At 46.3% G+C, this 6,126-nt stretch overlaps 1 non-coding gene across 1 annotated transcript; it reads right to left on the reverse strand.

Annotated features, from left to right (window-relative positions):
• Positions 1-5,286: 5,286 nt before the first annotated feature.
• TRNAM-CAU (transfer RNA methionine (anticodon CAU)) lies at positions 5,287-5,359 on the reverse strand. Its single transcript has one exon. It is a non-coding gene; the product is annotated as a tRNA-Met (tRNA).
• Between the last annotated feature and the right edge of the window lie 767 nt (positions 5,360-6,126).

A 6,126-nucleotide genomic window follows, 5' to 3' on the forward strand; every position in this document is an offset into this window, starting at 1 on the left:
GGTTTTTCTTTTAAACAGGTGCTTTTTGGTTGGTGAAGCTCTGTTGCTGGCACACAGATAGCTGCATCATAAGAGCAGCAGAGTAAATATGTAAACTTTGTGTCTCAATGATGCTTCTGTGCTTTGCTCTGTTAAGCGAGTCCACTTAAAAAAGGCACATAATTAGGATAATACATTAATGCACTTTCTGGCTCCATATTTACAGTCTCGTTCACAGGACTGAGCAAAATTTGCAGTGAACTGCATGTGCCTGCAGTTTCTGGGGCATTTCCACGTAAAGCGCACTCACATGCTGAGCGGCAATAGACAGGGACTCTATGCCTGCAAAGTTCCCATTGCCATCAACTCTCAGATCCTCCAGCACACGACTGGCCCTTACAGCAGTAGTGGTGGAAGAAGGGTGCATCAAACTGGCTGTGCTAGGTCAAAACTGTGTGGAGTGTGCTCGGCGTTGAATGAACGAGCCACGTTTCAAGAGACCTAAAACTGAACAGATCTAATCTTTTGCCCTGCATTTCCAAGCACTAATTCAACTTATTTTTTCATCAGAAGCATACACATTGAACCACCATTCTCCAATCTGTCTACCTGCCCCAGGCTAACCACAAGGTACTCTCCCCAGAGAACCGGACCTGATGCATCAGCAGATTAATAATTGCTGGAATGCCTCATCTGCTCGTTGTCCATGAAAGCGATGTTGAAAAAATTTGATTAGTGACATAAAGCAACTACTTTTGGTGCATATTTCAAGATATCAGTCATCAGGTGGAGCGTGCTGTGTTGCTGACCTGCACCAACCATAAAGAAGATCACTGCAGGTAAAAGGGGAGTTTAGAAATAAAAAAAATATTTGTATGCATATGCAGTGTGTATGTGCGTCGCAAATTGATACCAGCACAGGGTGGGTTAGTCTCTCCAAAACATCTCTGCAGTCATGGACCTCGTCTCGGCCGATTTAAATGAACATAAAACACGCAGAATGTGTGGAGGCATGTAGTCCGTTTACACGCACTTCCATGTACTGCACGATCCTACAGAGAGAGAGTTACAGAAATGGGCAGGGCCAGCCGCACAATGGAACTTAATTGTTTGAAAAAGAAACTAAACTCGGAGCATGATTTCCTGAACTATACAGAATGGAACAGACAGTTGTGTTAGATCAAACAAATCATTGAACTCTGCCATGCGTACACTTTAGCGTATTCACTGTTAGAAATGTAAAAGATAAGGGAATGGGATCTTAGGGCACATATTTCTTTAAGATATATAGATTGTTACTGGGACATTTCACTCTGTCAAAAAGGATGTTTTCATGATGTCATGTTCCATTGAAGTATGTGTACATTGGGCAGTTTACCCGCTGGGTATGTCATTTCAGTTATACACACTCTGCTATCTGGTGCTGGGAATTATTTTCTTGTTCATTCAGTTAACTTAATAAAGGTTCATTTTTAACAAATACATATATTTTTAGATTTACTGGTAGCACTAGGAATACTAGTAACAAGAGAATAAAAGTACAAAGCAAGCAAAACTGCAAAATAAACGGTGTGCTCTTAGCGGCATGCCTACAGTGACTTCTAAATGAAGCAATGCTTCAACGGGTCTATGGCATGGATGGCTGCTCTGCTTTCTTTCTCCTTTTGACCTTCAGCACATCTATCCTTTTCAAGAAGTAGCCGGGTCCTTTCTATTCATTTTAAAGAGGTTTCAGACGGCAGCAGCTTCAGGGCAATCACTAGTTAATTTAAGTTGCTTAACAGCAGGGGTCTTTGCATGGAGTGGATGGGCCTCGAGTACTGGGCTTGCAGACGGTCTACAAGCCCAGTCCAGTCCTCCAGAGTAAAAAAAGCTATAAAGGGTAGATGACCTGGCCGGGCACTGGCCCCTTTATTTTATGTTTTTATCTTTACTTACTATTTGTGATCACGTCGGCCCACGTGCATGCACAAATAATGTCTTCTGCTGTCCACCTCGGCTGGGTTGCAGAGCTGGGTTGAGCTAGGCGGAGCCTTCTGTTGGCCTGCTGTAGCTCCGGATAGAGGCCTTGTCGCTGTTGTTACACTTGCAAGTTGCATGTGCTTTGCTTTGCAATAGCCAGAGGGCCAGAGGCCTGCAGGCTGCTACTCCATGTCAAAAATTCCTTCCTTGTTTACCAAATGTGCGGGGGGCTGTCGTGGTGAGTGACCGACCGCACCCAGACCCAGCAGCACAATACACCATGCACATGCGGTCCGCTCACGTGATTGACTGCCAAGCCAGCCCAAGCCACATTGCAGCAGCAGGCCCCTGGCAGTTGCCTGGTCGCTGCCCCGACGCTCACAGCGAGGAGGACTATACACTAGGCAGGTCACCCCGCGCACCACCCTAACCCAAAACAAACATGCACACAACACAGGACAGGAACCGCCCATATCAGAAGGCGAGCTCTCAGCTCTCTCCCTCCCAACCCCCAGGACAATTTGTTACAATTTGGTGTTTAACCTGGCACCACACCGGCAGATGGCTGGGGACACACACTGCCCATCACGGCCTCAGCTATTGTGTGCATTCATCAAAGCAAAGTTAACACTTACTAAGTGTTAACCTTCTTTGATGGATGCCTTCTGCATTCCATCAGCTGTGCGGCGGCGAGTAACTCAGAGCAATATGTAACATTACCTTGCCTAAAGTAACTTAAGTTACTCAATCGCAAAAATAATGTTATATTCCAAACTGGCCCCAGGGTGGCTTGTAAAACTGGCCCCAGGCCATCCCGAGTCCGAATTGCATTCTGCCGGTGGCAGAACGTCCGATAGGGCAGTCCGCCCCTGACAGCAGTGAAGGAAATGAGATGCAAACTACAGTGCCCTGAATCCCCTGAGGTATAAATACAGGGTTTGAGCAACTCTCAACTTTTGTTTGGGGGGAGGTTGCATTTTGGTGGCTGATGGACAGTTTTGAAAAGTGTGTTACAAGTGGAGCCATGCATGGTCACCCAACGCCTAGTGCCCCTCCAAGTGCCTGCAAGCCCACTATCAATTGTGCCTATGTTTTGTGCACTCTTACCTCGGTAACCCACAGCATACAAACGTGTCTCTCTGCACCCGACTGACATGAGGAAAATATGTGAAGCTTAATGTCAGTGCTGATAAGTTTTCTGTGCTGCGAATCAAACAGGGCAACTTCTCGAGACCAGGCGAGATGACTAAAGTTCCCAGCCTATCAAGCAAACATGCATCGGAGTCTCACCAGAACTGGATGTGTGGCCTGCAGGTTATACAGAGAGGTCTGAAGTCAGTCCATTAACCCATTGGGCACTCTTATCTGGTTTCAAACTGGGGACTTGCACATTTCAAATTCAGAGGAGCGCTTCTGGAAAATTAGGTGTTCTGGAATGCAGGTCGGAATCTGTCAGTGACTGGCCATGCAAATAACTTTCAGGTGTGTCATTTATTCTTTGGAGATGACCCCCACACACCGCTCCCTGCCACTCCTGACCCCAGGGGAGTATACAGCATTGCAAGAGTGGGGGAGCGAACCACAAAAAAGTCCTGCAACATGTCCCCCAAACACAGCTTGGAAAATCCAGACTAAACTGACATGCAATCGTTTCCGCCGCGCCATTTGATAAACAACGGCGTGTGCGCTGCAGCTAGAACTTTACTTTCTTAAGTCCCTGAGCGCATTCACTAGTCCGATTTCAGAAATTAGTCAAATCATTTCTTTCTGGAGTCGTACACTCTGACCCCGGAAAGAAATGACCTGACTTCTTTCAGAAGTTCAGACTAGTAAATGCGCGCAGGACTGGAGCTGAAGTCAGAGCATGCAACACTGTCTGGTGTCCATGTCCCTCACCGCTCCAGGCTGCATCTGATGCAGCAGCCCAAAACGAGGTGGGACATGGGCACCTATTTGCCGTGTGCTGTTGGTCGAATGGCAAAACCCTCGTTGTTAGGGTGGACAACTTCACAAAATGGTTTCACAGGACACTGTCCTTGCCCTTCCGAACTCCCAAGCATCCACAATCCCATTTGGCGTGTTATGTGCCCCACCGAGACCTATCAAACCTTGGGGATTGTCCCAGGGTCTCTGGGTTTTCATGCTCTTCTCCGAGTACCTGGGGAAGAGCAAGAAATCTCTGGGTTTGTATGGGCCGGCAATAAAATGCAGTGCCTCTCTTCTCTCATATCTCGTCGGTGATCTGAGGATGGCTGTGTGACAAGCAAGGTAAACAACCCCGCTCAGGCAGAAAAGAGCGACCACCGTGGTATTTGAACACTTAACATCTCTTTGTAATCGTCAGTGAATAGTAATGAGGGGACATTAGTTATTTTGTAGCTCAAAGCCCAAAATTAAGTTGCAGAGAGTTATCCAAGTCTTTGGCTGTTTTCAAGGCAAAAACATTTGAACTGTTTCTCATTTTCAGGCCCCTGCCGGCAGTGAATTCACTGTATCACTGGCACCGTTAACAGCGGTGCCAGTGATTCAGTGGTTCTCAATGGGCACTTACCGTGACTGCGCCAGCTGCAATATCCCGGTAATATCGGGATATCGGGCGGTGGAAGCAGTAAGCTGTGTTTGCTGTTGGCGGCTTACCGGCAAACTCGTAAGGAACACCATAGTCTTTCCGATAAAAGACATGCCGCTACTCTGGGCTGGCAAGTACCCGCCCATTTAAAGCACATTAGTACATAATGCCCCGAGAGTAGATGATGCTAGACTTTGGTTTTTGTGTTGTGTTTCAATGTACAGCTCAGATGAAGCAACTGCAGTTGTCTTGTTCTCGGACCCAAAATGGGATGCTTTCTTGAATCTATAGGTTGCCTTGATAACTAACCGGTAGGCTTTCAAAGGCACTGGACCATTCTTATTGACAGGAGTGGATATCAAGAAAATGGCAGACCTGTGTGATTTTGGGAATTCATTTTTTGAAATCTCCTGTCAACCTTCAACGTAATCCGTGATGAGATTCCCCCGGATCCATATATATTGGTTTGAGTGCGGCACCATACGTTGCCTGGATCACATGCTTTTTTACACACGAGCACAAACTATCTTTCTCCTGCACTTTGAATGACATGAGCTGGTAATCCCGCGTTCCTTTGAGATTAATCGAAAACCAGGCCACTGTTACTGCAATTAATGTGATTTATTAATGGATGACTTGATTTATGAATGGATGAATTGGAGTGAGAATGTGCAGTGATTTCATGGATCTGCACAACAGCCGAAGGAGAATAATATTTAAAAGTAAAGGTTGAAAAGGCCCGAAGCAGTTAATTCTAATGAATAGTCAAAAGTAAATGCCCTCTGTGAGGCTCGAACTCACGATCTTCAGATTATGAGACTGACGCGCTGCCTACTGCGCTAAGAAGGCACTGTCGTTCTGTACCTCAACACGGCTTATACCAGAAACCCAGGCCAATTGCATTTATGTATATTGGCTTCCATGCTGTCACTGCTATCATTACATTCAAACTCTCCTTAAGACTACCAATAATAGTTTTCAGATTCGATTTTGTTCTGCATATGCTAATGATTCTGCATCTAAAACTTGCCACAATACTACAGAATCGGATAAAAAAAAACAATGTTGAAAAGTAGAACACCTGCTGAGCTCATTTCACCCATAAACATTTTTACTGAAGGTGATTTCCCTTGCAGAAAAAGTCGTCTACAACCAGAGAGGGTGAGGGGAGTTAGTCATGCTGATCGAATTTCACCGCTAGACGGCGCAGAAAGTTGTCAACAGTGAAGGAAATGTGATGTATACTAGAATGGCCTGCATCCCTTGCGGTATAGATCCAGGGATGGAGCCAGCCTCCATTTTCTGGTGGGATGCTGGAGGGAAGGTTTGCCTGCTGATCAGCTTCCTGCATGACCACGAGAGTGCGTAAAAGCTGTCATATAGCAGTCAGGCTCGGACTGGGACAAGAAAGACGGCCGGGCACCTAAAAGAAAAGTGGCCAGTCCTTCGCCTCAAAAAGAGGGGCCCTCAAACCAGCATCCGTGAATCACGTCAATTCACAACATTGCATGCACCGGTAAGATAACCAAATGGGCGACTACACCTGCTGCAGAAATCTGTGGAGGCATGTTATGGTATCAGGTGTGACCTGCCTTACAGAGGCAGCTCACATCCTG

This window comes from Ambystoma mexicanum, assembly GCF_040938575.1.
Source record: "Ambystoma mexicanum isolate Mex_15411 chromosome 12 unlocalized genomic scaffold, UKY_AmexF1_1 Mex_chr12_unloc.2, whole genome shotgun sequence".
Taxonomy (NCBI): Eukaryota; Metazoa; Chordata; class Amphibia; order Caudata; family Ambystomatidae; genus Ambystoma; species Ambystoma mexicanum.